We start from the raw sequence: 13,771 nt of genomic DNA, 5'->3' as shown, positions 1-13,771 counted from the left end.
AGTTTGTATGACAGGTCTATTGGTCCACTCATTATGTGCTCCCTAAACATACAGCTGTTATGTTCAAAAGAGCAAATAAATAAATTAATTAATATAAAACAATCTTGCAAAAATGTAATTATGAATTTCTCTTATGATAGCAAACTTACACTTATCATGGTTTAGTAAAATATTTATTCAAGCTTTAGTTTTATATTTTCTAATTCACTTAAAATTACAATTTAATCTGCATTAACTACATTAGTGTGTGTGTGTGTGTGTATATATATATATATATATATATATATATATATATATATATATATATATATATATATATATATATATATATATCCTATTTGTTTATTTGATTTTTAACTTGTAACAAATTTACTTAAGCAGTGCAAAGTAAAAATGTAATGCTTGAGGATTAATGCACTGAATTAATGCAAAATATATATATTTTCCCAAACACAAAATTATTAATGTTCTGTTCTTCTTTTGATATGCACTCACGAATGGTAAAAACATGCTCATTGGCTAAGCTCATTGGCTATCCGCTTTATTCATATTCCAAACTAGCTCAGTATCTAATCAAATGCTGCACTTTGTTAAAAATAGCACTTCGGTGTCTTCAGTAGTGCAAGTCAGAGAGCACATGGGTCTGGGTATGTGTGAATGGTCACGATCAGCACTTAGAAACTGCATTCAGGGAATTTCAAAAGCCAGTATTGTTTATGTGAAAAGTCAAATATATTTAAATTATTCTTATGAAAATCCTCATTTTAACCACAGGATGGTGTAATAAACTTACCAAATCCTTTGTAGATGGTCTTCAGTGTCAAACATTATGGAGTTAGAAAATATAACTCCAGTCCAGGAGATCTGCTGCCTTGCAGAGTTTATTTCCAGCATATATGATTGAGCTAAGCATGTCTTTTAGTATTATCTGATTATCTGCTTAGTAGAGCCAAATGTGTTGGATCCAAACTTCATTTTCCTAACATATAAGAGCATGCTGTGTAGGTATAGCACATTTACATTTACGGCATTTAGCAGACGCTCTTATCCAGAGCGACTTACAAAAGTGCTTTGTCATTTGCTCGAATATATCCTAGTACAGTACAGTAGGTTAGAATCAAACATACAAATTAACTAGAATACTGTAGAATACAGGGATGAATGCTGATACCTAGAAGTACAAAATACATAAGGTCTATCTTAAACAATGATAAGTGCTATAAACAATAAGTGCTAGAGTTTTTCAACAACATAAACAATACCATACAATAAGTATTAATGTAGTCAGTATACATTAAACACTGCAGAGCCACCAGCATTGTAGAGGACCCCTCCCACCCCTCCCATGGACTATTCACCCTATCACCTGGTAGAAGGCACCGGAGTATCCGAGCTATCTCCACTAGAATGTTTAAGAGCTTTTTTCCTCAGACACCCACTGGACTATTGTTCAGTAACATTCTGCTGCTACTGTACACTGCATACAGTAAATCAAGCCACACTGCACAGACTCTTAATAATAGAATATTTTCTTTAATTAAACCAGTATACCACACTGTGTGCCATGTTGCTGCCAATGATGTTTACAGTAATGATGTAGTCAGTACTGTGTTTTTGCACTGTCCTGTATCCTGCACTGCGATGTGCCTTTGTACCTGTGTTTATTGTTTTATCTCTGAACTTTACGTTGCATGTTGAACGATGAGTCCCAGAGGAATGATATTTCAGCTATGGTATACTGCAAATTACTTAGTCAACTATAAAGGCAAACTTGATGATATGCTTAGATAAGACTCTAACACTGCATGTAGGAATGCAATTTTTCACAAATGGTGATGTTAAATTAAAAGGAAACATACACATCTCTTCTACATGAGTATGTGTGAAGTTTCATGCACAGACGGGTAATCCTTGTCATGTGCACACACCCATTAGGCTTTACAAGGTTTGGCAGGTAAAGTGTCAGATAGGGTCCTGTCTTGCTGTATCTGTGTTGAACGGCAGGCAGGGTCCTACAAGTAGGGGTTCACATTTAAGTGCGTGCTATAAGTTGGCGCTAGCAGTAGATACCATGTGGATATGGTGCTACGAGGGGGTCGTGGGGGCCTCGTGTATGCTGAACATGATGGCTGAGCACTATTAGGGCATCTTTCCCTTTGGTAGCATGGAGTGTTTTGAGGCTTTGGAGTAATTCACATGTGTATTTTGCTTTGGTCCTATTATCAGTCCCTGGAAGTTTGTACTAGTTGAGTAGCTGGTGTCCTATGAATTCTCAGTCAAGTGGCCTTATTGCATTGTGATGTGTATTTAATAAATTTTGCATATGCTTATTGTTTTCTCTTAGTCCTTTTTGAGCAATATGTCACTAACCACTACATTTGCCTGTGAAGAGGTCACGTGACCTCACCACTCTTTGTAAGTTCCTGTGGTTGAGATCATGTGGTTGAGCCCACTGTACCAGGAAGCGATGCAGCTGTACAGGATTCTCTCCATGGTGAATCGGTACAAGTCAGTGAAACTACACACATATTTAGGCAATGCATGCAAAAATATTTGTTGCATACATGTGCTTGATAAACATTCTCATTATGTTGCTGATATTTATCTTTCATCCACCAACAGCAAATAATTATAGATCAGAACATAAGACACACAGTGAATGTGGAAAGTGTTTGTCACTTTGTCCCATACAAGCAGAAGTCCTGTTGAAGAAAAACAGTGATAAAGGGCAAGTGAGTCCCTTTCAGGAAATTCATCTGTGGAGGTCTGTCTCTTCTTCTTCAGGTTTCCTACCTATATGCTTACAGTACTTAAATGTACATAGTGACATAGTGGCACTTGCATAAATTATATCACAATAATATACTCCTGTTATTAATGTTTTAATTATGTTCTATTAGTATATGTGAGTTGTGCAATATAACTGTAACAGTCTCCTCACACAATTTCAATCAAGAAAAAATTAGGAATTTAGTTTAGGATGCCAGTTTTTATTTGTGCAAAATATGGTCATTTGTGTCAAATAAACATATGAGTATTTAATATCTTTCAAAGGTCAGTGAAGCCTGCTTTGATACATTTAGAATTAACTTGTTATTCTACAAGATGCAGATGTGGTGTCACTATGATGCTCTAACGTGTGAAGGACCATCTGATCTAGAAAATGTATAAAATCAAACTTAGGTCTGTTATCCCAAGATAATCAATAAGGTATATTGATCCACATGTACCAACATTAAAATCAACATTTAATTGTAACAGGACAGCTATGTGTGTGTCCTTTGAATAACCATTCCATCTTTTACTTGATAGCTAGATAGCTTTGGCTTTTACTAGATAGATAGCTGTATAGGTTGCTCAGACTCAAAGAGGGTTTGAAAGCAGGAAGGTAGAGAATATGAGAGGGGCAGTAACTTTCTGGCTGTTGAGAGTAAAGCTTATAGAATCCTTACAAAAGGGCCACCCATTTTACAAGGAAAGGTATGAAATTTTGCTGTGAAAAAATTGGCATTTAATGAACTTTGTAACGGTTGTCATGTTCGCGGACCGGAGCTTCTCCTGCTTCTCTGGCTTCATGATCTCGTCCGTGTGTTCCAGTTCTTAGTTTCGTTTTCTACACCTCGTTTGTTTTCAACGCCCGTCATTGCTTTCACCTGCTCCTTGTTTAGTCTTGTTAGCTTTGTATATTATTTAAACCGCGTCACTGCAGCTTAGGGTTGTTGGTCATTTCTAATTTCATTTCTATGTATTCTCGATGTTCTGACTGCCTCGCTTATGGTTACGCTATACTCGTTCTTGGTGTTTTAAATTAAATTACTCTCTTCGTTTACTATTGTTATCTTTGCTTCCTAAAGTTCTCTCTTGATATTCTAGTTCATGTTGTCTTCTTTGTCGGTACATGTCCGCTATACGTTATTTCTGTGTACGTTATTTCTGTGTTTCTAAGTTTCTTTCCTGATCTATAATCCCACATCGCAGTTTAGTCTCTTTTCTCGTCGCTTTGCTCCCTTTAGGTTTCTTTCCCCTTCCTTGTTTTTTACCGTTTGTTTGAGTGTTATGCTTCCTTGTCATCCCGTAGCTTCCCCTTCAATATTTAGTCTCCTTATTTATCCAGTGCTCACCCTCACCCTGAATTGGCCTCTTTTATCTTTTCGGTTTGTTCCTGGTGTTTGTTATTAAACAGGACAATGTAAATAAATTACTAGTTTATCATTTTCGCTATGTCTTCCCCTGTTCTGGATTCTGCTCATTCTCAAGTCCAAGTCGCTGGTATTTTGCATGTGTTCGCCCCCCACCTCACTCCCGTTACAACGGTGTTCATCTTGCATTCACGGAAGTGTAAAATTAATTTAATTAGCAGAAGATAACAGATTGAGGGTTCCTTGGTCTATAAGCAAACATTGGTATTAAAGTTTCAGAGAATGAAGGAATATGAAATTCTTTACAGAAGAAGTAATACTCTATTCTATCCAAAATTTTAACCAGAACTTTTATCTATGTTGTTCCATAGGCTACTTGTTAGTTTTAGTCTTGCCACTCAGACCTCTAAAAGAAACTGACACATTTGCAAAGTGGATATTCAGTAAAAATGTGATTGCTTTGTATAACAAGGCAGAAGTTCATGAAATTTGAAAAGCCAATTTAAAGGAAGATTAAATATAGATACTGCTAACAACAATTGAATTTTCAAGATCCTTGAGTCCAACAACAATACTATGTGCTGTAATATTCTCTTTATTCTCTGCTTTTGATTGTTTCACTCATTTGGTTTCAGCTCATTTTGATGCATTGTGATACTGATACATCTGTGAGTAGTATCAGTATCACAATCACTCTAAGGAATCACTCTAAATAAAATAATAATAATAACTAATGTGGTTGTGTTTTTTAACCCATACCAATGAAAAAGACAGATATTGCAACAAATACATGTTCCTATGACCATTCATACTTATTTAAAATAAACATCTTAAGAACACTTTGTTTTGTTTAGATACATACAGTTAAAAAATGAAAAATGCATGAAATGTTTATTTCATAATTGTGAATAAAATATTAGGACAAAATGAATTAATTCTCTGTAAGATGGGCTCAAACCCAGGGCATCTAGTTGATGACACAGACAGCCTGCTGGATGAGCAACTATACTCTAATGATGGTGGGCCCGTGTGCAGAACAGTTAGATCTTGGATCAGGTAAAACAAAGGGAAAATCTAAACACTACGCTGAGCATGGAAAAAGGGAGAACAAAGGATGCCACGGGAAGAATGGCAACCCCGATGCACTGGGGAAAACCAAACTAAAACTTCCCAAACAAAACCAGAACATGACGAGGAACTTTAATGGCTAAGGGAAGCCTCGGGAGAGAGACGGACTCGAGAGGGGACAGCTGGAGAGGAGAGGGGATGTGTAAAAACGCCGAAACCCTCGCAGGGAAGAAATGAGATGTAACACAAGGGCTCACAGACCTCAACACCTAAAGTTACCAGCCAGGAGCTTGGCTCAAAACTTTAGCAAAGACCCAGCACTGAGTGACTGGGTCACTGGGCTTATATAGATCTAGCCCAGCTGTTGGGCATCAAGCCTGATTAATAGTGTGGTTGATTCAAGGCCTCCCTCTGGTGGCCGGAGGGGGCGTCGGCCTGGTGCCAACCCTTACATTCTCCTTAAATCGTGGATTTAAGGACAAAAAGGTATTAATTCTAAATCTAAATTAATTTGAAATCACAGATTGCATGGGTTCAGACAATATGGGTTTAGATCGTGTTGGTATTTGTGCCTTTTCAAATACCTACAGGAAATAAGTATATATTATTACACAGCAGATCCACGGTGAGTGAGCTTTTTTTCCCTTACCCAAGCTGAAGCATGAGAAAATGGTCATCTGCTAGCCACAAACAGCAATGACAGCCCTTCATGGTGCTTCTTAGTCTGGTACACTGCTTCAGTACATGTGACTTTATGTATGCTGTACATCAGGTAAGGCACATAATGACTTTCTGAAAGGACAAGGCTTTGTACAAAGTCTTTAAAAACTTTGTACAACTTTAAAAAAACTTTGACTTCTCAGAAAAATGTACTTGTACTAATTTGTAGGAAATGATACATAAATTGAAGATACTTTAAAAAATTCTAAGTTGGCTTGTTTTTGGTTCATATGATAGTATTCAGTATACTGTATACAGTATACATCAGTAGATTTCAATTAAGCTTTTATCAGTATCTATGTACTGTATAGAATTTAGAATATGTATAGAATGTATAGAATTTTACAGAATAACTTAAAGGTTATTGATTATTTTATCATGATTATTTTATTATTGTTATATTTTATTTATTATAATCATGATTATTTTAGTAGCACATGGACTGTAACTTACATATTAGCACCAATTTCTATCTGTAAATATCTAAGTGGTTTAGCTACAGAAATCTTGGGTAAATGTGCTCATGTGTGACAAAGAGAATTACCATTTAAGTCAATGTTTTTGTTTGTTTGTTTTATACTGTTAATAGCATTGCTATCTAATGACACATTGTGTAATCATGGTGTTTGGTGCTATACCAATGTTTCTTGCTGCAGGTTGGTATGCCCTGGCTGATGATGTATTGGTGTTTTCACAGTGATAGTACACGGTTTGAAATTGCTTAGAGTGAGGGAAAGCAAATTCACATTATTAACAAACTCCATTTCAGGGAAAGGTTAAAGGTGAACAGTGATGGTGTGGAAGTGGAAAATCTTCAACTCCAAGACTCTGGAATTTTATTAGTTATTATATTATATTATATCCAGTTATTATCTGGAATCAAACAGTTTCCAAAGATAATAAGTTTGAAAGTCCATGGTAAGTACACCAATATATACCTGCCACTATCAACTCTTAGTCTTCAGATTACTTCCAAGGCTTCTATCCGTATTTGTATAGCAATTTTAAGGAATATCATATGGCCTGTTGCCACTGAAAACAACTTTTATTTACAATGTGCTATTATTTACAAAAAGACAAAAACAATGTGCAGATATTACAAAAAGGCAAAAACTCCCAGTTTCATATGGGGTAATGTTACATCTCCTTTTTTCTTGTGGACTGCTTCCTCAATAATGACATGCACACAGGGATGTTTAAAACAAACAGTGGTTTAATCAGTTAATTGCCAGATACATAAAAGAAAGAGCAGTAATCTAGCACTGCTGTGATAGTGTGATCATATCAGTTTTACATTCATAATATAGAAAATTGTCTTGAACTGATAAAGCAGCAGCATCTCAAGAGAACCCTTTTTTTCTCTCTGTACATTACTAACGCTAGCTAGTGAACTACAAGCAAAATATCTGGAACCGAGAAACAGAATTAATAGAAATGAAACATTCCTGGTATATTAAAACAAATAGTACCTTAGTAAGAGCTCTCCAACCCTGTACATTAAAAACAGAAAATAATTAGGCCTACCATAGCTTATACTTTGCATGTGGTCATACCCACAAACTAACTCAGCAGTGCACAAATTTAAACCAGAAACAGAAAGCATTGTTATTTTTGATAAAGTAAAGAAGATAATCAATTGAAATGACTCAAACAGTGACTATGGGCAAACAATTCACATTCGTAAAGCAATATATATATATATATATATATATATATATATATATATATATATATATATATATATATATATATATATATATATATATGAACAAATTACTTTGTGTAGTGATTAGAACTAGTGGTGGATGAAGTACACAAATCCAGTAAAAAAACAAAAACAAAAAAAAAAAAACAAAAAAAAAAAACCCCACTACAGATATTTGTGGAAAAATATTACTGCCAATTAAATACTACGTAGGCAGTTGTCTGTTCTGGACCTCTGTTCCATTTCCCCTCATTAATAGTGATATGTACAGCTAATAATAGGTATCATTACTCATAGCTAGCTAATTAAACATACCTGTGGCTTAATCTGATGGTGAAGTCTTAAAGGTTGAAAACATGCCTTATTGAGGCAAGCAAAATGGAGGAATAGCTTGCTTCTTCTGTTCCAGAAATGTAATAAATCAGGACATGAGGAAGTTGATGAATTGTGTGTCACTTTCAAATTTGTCCAAACATACTTGGCTTAAGTGAGTTCTTGTGTTGTCCAAGCAGTTGGGCTGCTGCTGAACATGTCAAAGCAAATAGGTTAAATAAAATGTGTGGAGTGGATGAATTAATATTTAGGCAACTCACTAAAACTCTTCATCATGAGAGAACCAATGGACATACCACAAAGCATTAAACATATTTTCATACCTATAGACTCTCCGTGTGTCCCTGTGTCCCTCTGTGTCTCCCAGCATCTCTCTCTCTCTCTCTCTCTCTCTCTCTCTCTCTCTCTCTTTCTCTCTCTCCACACATGTACTGCCAGTCATCAGACAACCAGCAGGCACAGTAAGCCCAGAAATGCTAACTAGTGAACTACAAGCAAAATGGCTAAATGCCCTCAAGATCAAAATCAGAAAACTCCTCACACTGCATGCAGTGATCCATCCAAGACCCAAAATCCAAAGATTATGCTACAAGCCGAAAGACGGGGAAGGGCCCTACAAAGTGTAACATGCATTGTCCAAGTTGAAGGAAACATCTATGAATACATCGAAACATTGGACCCCAAGGATGAGTTGATGAGAGAGTGCCTCAAACACACAGGGGACATGTATATCATGAAAACAGAGAAGGTGCCATGATGTGATAAGCCCTTCCATAGAATGTACCACCTACAGATAACAGAGGTGAATGACATAAGACAATCCTACCATTGGCTGTAAGAGGCAGGACTGAAGGACATGCTGGTCAGAACAGAATAAACTAAGAAACATAACCAGTGATGGAGATCATATACAGCAATATATGCAAGACATATGAGCTGGACATCCCAAGTCCTATTAATAAGATCCACAGAGAATGGAAAGAAACAACCAAGATCCAGTGGAACCTCTAGATCCAGACAAGCACATGATAGTGAACCAACCAAACAAAGCAAAAGTAAATGCGATTAATAAAACAGCAGTGGTAATAGTTTTAGTTTCAAGTGACAGAAAGGAAATAGAGAGAATGAGGAAGTTTAACACTAAGATTCTTCCACTTGGGGCTGTGACCAACAAGCTGCAGGAGTGGCTCTAACAGATCCCAGAACTGACAACATCAATCTGATGTTGCACAATCCTAGGAACAGAAAAAAATTCACCAAAAGCAAAAATTTGTTTAGTTTAATTAATACTGTTCTCATAGCTAAACAAATTCAAACATTTATAAACAAGTGATGGTTCTTATAACGCACATACGGCACATACTGCATATACTCATTACTTAATGGATTTATATTATTGCTCCATAATGTTGTAATGAAATGATTCTAATTTTAGTTTAATCTTTTAACCACCTTTAATTAACAGTCAATGCAATGCACTATGAGTACAGCCAAAAAAAAGTTATACTGTAGTTATTGGGCAACTTGCATGTTGCTGATTTGCATCACTGCATGCTTCTATGTTTAAGAAAATAAATTCCCAAATTCAGCCAGACAATGGTGCGCTGAAACTATTTAAGGTGGTTATAACATTGGTTCACAGTGCACATGTTTGCACTGTCTAGTAAATGACACCTGGACAGGAGGGAGCTCCGCCCCCTGGATCAGACGGATTTACCAGAACGGAAGGAGAGGGAGGAAGTGAGCAAAGACAAGCTGTAGGTAGTAAAGGAGGCTAGTCTGGTTTCACACTGTACATGAACCTACACTTTTATAGCACAATCTCAGTACCCAAAGCAATTTTTACACCAAGTCAACACACCGGTGAGAAGCAGAAGCCAATTACACAAAGTGTACTCTCAACCAGAGTCCAGAAACCACAGCCCTGGGGGGACTGAATCAGGCACAGGAAGAGGAGAGAGGACAACAGCCAGGACCAAACACCATCTGAGCATACAGGCATACAGTTATATACAAACACACGCACACACACACACACACACACACACACACACACACACACACACACACACACACACACACACACACACACACAATAACTCGTTGCATTGGTATGTAACTAATCAAGATCTTCAGTAGCCTCTGTAGAGAAATGTCTGTAATAAATTCTACTAGGTAGTACATCTCCAGGACCAATACTGGACATCCCTGGTTTAAGAGTCCCTCTACAATATAATTGTTATAGAATAGTCATTATGGTTATGTAATGGCTATTATGTAAATACATGTTTTAAGAACTCATTTTAATAAAGAGATATAAAAATTTCTTGATCCTTTAAAGCAGTGGTCAAAAAACACATCAGGTTATATATCATCTAAGAGGGTGCATCCTTTGTATATATGACTTCCACAGTGACAAACTGTGAGCTTGTGTAAAGCTTTGTGGTTGACTAGTGCACTGTGTATTGCTCAGTGTGTACAAAGAGCCCTCAGATCAGTCTGAATGGTTGATCATCCCTGCAGTAGCATTAGAGGAAACAAAGACATCAGCATGTAGAGGGTCAGCCTGCCACATTGCAGTTTGGAGAGCCACATCGATAAACCACTTCCTTTTCTGCAGCTCTTACCACTTCTGGACTTTGAACATGCATGAACAAATGTTCAAAGACCCATGACGACACCATTGTCATGGGTCTGATCTCGGACAACGACGAGAGGGCCTACCTGGAGGAGATTAAACACCTGGAAAACTGGTGCCAGGAAAATAATCTCCTCCTAAATGTCAGTAAGACAAAGGAGCTGATCGTGGATTGCAGCAAGAAGCAGGAGCAGCACTACCAACCTGTGAGGATCAGTGGAACCACGGTGGAGAGAGTAGATAGTTTCAGGTACATTGGAGTTCACATCTCGCAGGACCTGTCCTGGTCCCGCCATACCAACTCCCTGGCAAAGAAGGCTCGTCAGCGTCTTTACCACCTCAGACGCCTAAGAGACTTCAGACTGCCCTCCAAAGTACTGCAGAACTTCTACACCTGCACTATCGAGAGCATCCTCACGGGGAACATCACAGTCTGGTTTGGGAATAGCACCAAGCAGGACAGACAAGCACTCCAAAGGGTAGTGCGTTCAGCAGAGCGCATCACTCACACGGAACTTCCTGACCTGCAGACCATCTACTACAAGCGGTGCCAGACCAAGGCCAGGAAAATTGTGAAGGACCCCACCCATCCCAACAATAGACTCTTCTCTCTGTTGAGGTCGGGGAGGCGCTTCCGCTCCCTGAAGACCAAGACAGAGAGGCTGAAGAGGAGTTTCTTCCCACAGGCCATTCGGGCCCTGAATCAGGGAAACTGTGGGGACCACCACCACCATGTAACATAACTGTATATCTGTACATCTGTATATATAGATTTATACTCAATTACCTTGTTACACAACAACTGTAGATATGTTATTATACAAAATGGATCTGTACATTCTGTAGATTGTGTACATATATACCCAACCATATTACACCTGCACTGTACATTCTGTAGATTGTGTACATATATACCCAACCATATACATTGTACATTGTGTATATAATCATAATATACATATATTGTACATACATTGTTAATATATTTTGTACATACATAGAGTATATATATTTATCTTGCATATATACATTTTTCTCTATGCACCCCTGTTTCCACTCTCCACCATTTCACTGCGAGTTATACTGTGTATGACTATGTATGTGACGAATAAACCGAACTTGAACTTGAACAAAAAGGTCAAATCATCCAAACTGGAACAGCAGAAATGCATTTTTACACAGAAGTATAACAATGTATAAAGGGTCTCCTTATCTTTCACAGCAGGTCAGGTCAATCATCTGCAGTATGCATTGTAAAACTCAATAAAATAACATGTAATGCACCAGAAAAGCTGTAAAGAAAGCAAACATATTCTCCCAAGATATTTGTCTAAATTAAATCCAGTGTGCTGCGTAAAATCTGTTAATGAAAACGAGGTGCACACACCTCGAGACACCACCTATAAAAGTATTGCAGTATACATTTGCTTCACAACAGATTGCACGCATGTTGCTGACATTTATTTATGCTTGTTCATCCTCTACTTCAAATACTTTTAGATTAAGAGATATCACACCACGGTAAATGACACTCACTGAGTGAGGAAGTGTTTTTTTTTTTTTTCACTTTTCTCTCTCATCTCTTAGAAGCTGCAGCAGGGACCTTCATCAACAGAACAGTGATAAAGACATAGAGAGCCTTTTTATGAATGTCATATTATACTCTGGAGCACTGCTTCTTCTTGAGGTTCCAAACCTAAATATACTGCATGATGTGAATGTCTTAATGAGTTACATTGAAGTTCTTAATAAGCCAACATCTTAATCAATGCATTTCCAACTTTGAAACAATTAATTAAATGTTTTATTAGTAATGATGTTAGAAATTAATAAATGGACAACTGTTGCTATTGAAACTTTTAACAATGTTATTAGTTGTAATGTTGGCCTGAGTGATGCAGGGCATGGAACAGGACACACCGACTTTAATGACATAAAACACAGAGGACATTGGTGGCACTCACACAACATTGAACATGAATACACTTAACACTAACGACGATGACTAGAACATTTAACAGAGACCATACACACAATAACCCTAGCACTAACGATATACTGACATTCTACACGATCACCAATGGTGACAATAGCAATGAGCAATGATAAGGTGCACACTGACAGGGGTTTAAATAGACAAACACGTAACATCAAAAACCCTGTGCAGGTATGTGCCCTCATGGAAGGTGTGGCTACAAACAATTGTGAGCACCCCTGCACGCGGCAGGCCGAACCACATGACACGTGGGGGGCAGCGTTCCATGACAGAACCCCCTCCCAAGGGGCGCGGCTCCCGACCTGTCCCATTCTGGGACAGCGAACCCCAGGCCGCCGTGCACACACATATATATCACATGGCAATGCCCAGTGCTCACCAAACACAAGGTGGACTAGGAACTGCCTACTAAGGAGACTTCATCACACGAGGGAGAAAGGCAGAGTGCCTGCCTCTCTCGGGTCCGTCCGGTACACTCCCTGCAACTTGATGCGCCTAAAAACACACACATAAGATGCTGTGCTGCAGTGCCTGCTAATCCTGCAGGCGCTGTAGATGTGTCCTCGGCCTCAGTGGACACGCGGGGGTGCACATCTGCCCGGTTCCAGACGTGCAGCCTCCCCTAACGGTCCTCCTTTCTCCAGCCACTCTAGAAGTGCCTCAGAGACAGTCTGCCTCCGAGGCTTTGGGCAGTCTCGCTGGCGAGTCCACAGAAGGGGAGGAACTTGGGCTTTGCCTTCGCAAGCCAGAGACCCAGCCGGCTGCACCGAACCGCCTTCACTGCGGTCCTCGGGCAGCTCTTCGACTCTCTTCAGTCCTCGCTCGGTAGCCACAAGAAAGTCCTGGGGGTGTTCCCCTCTACCTCCAGAATGGAAGAAATGTATTTAACCATAAAACTTAATTTGTCACATATATTTCAGATAAATTGCATGGGCTGGAACAAAACTCTTCAGCAAATAATGTGCATTGTGTATATTGCTTGTATTTCCAGTAAGTTCACATATGTATGTTCATTTGTATTTTGCTCTCTATAACACCATGCAAATTAGTGTCAAAAAAGAAAAGTACAGTAAGCCAACAGAGAAAAGGCAAAACACTGCAGGTTACAGACACTGACTAACTGTCATAGGTTGGCTGGTCATCAGCCAGGAGGGACATGCCCATTCCTGAGA

This window comes from Electrophorus electricus, chromosome 19, assembly GCF_013358815.1.
Source record: "Electrophorus electricus isolate fEleEle1 chromosome 19, fEleEle1.pri, whole genome shotgun sequence".
Classification (NCBI taxonomy): Eukaryota; Metazoa; Chordata; class Actinopteri; order Gymnotiformes; family Gymnotidae; genus Electrophorus; species Electrophorus electricus.
This window is presented reverse-complemented; position numbering follows the sequence as displayed.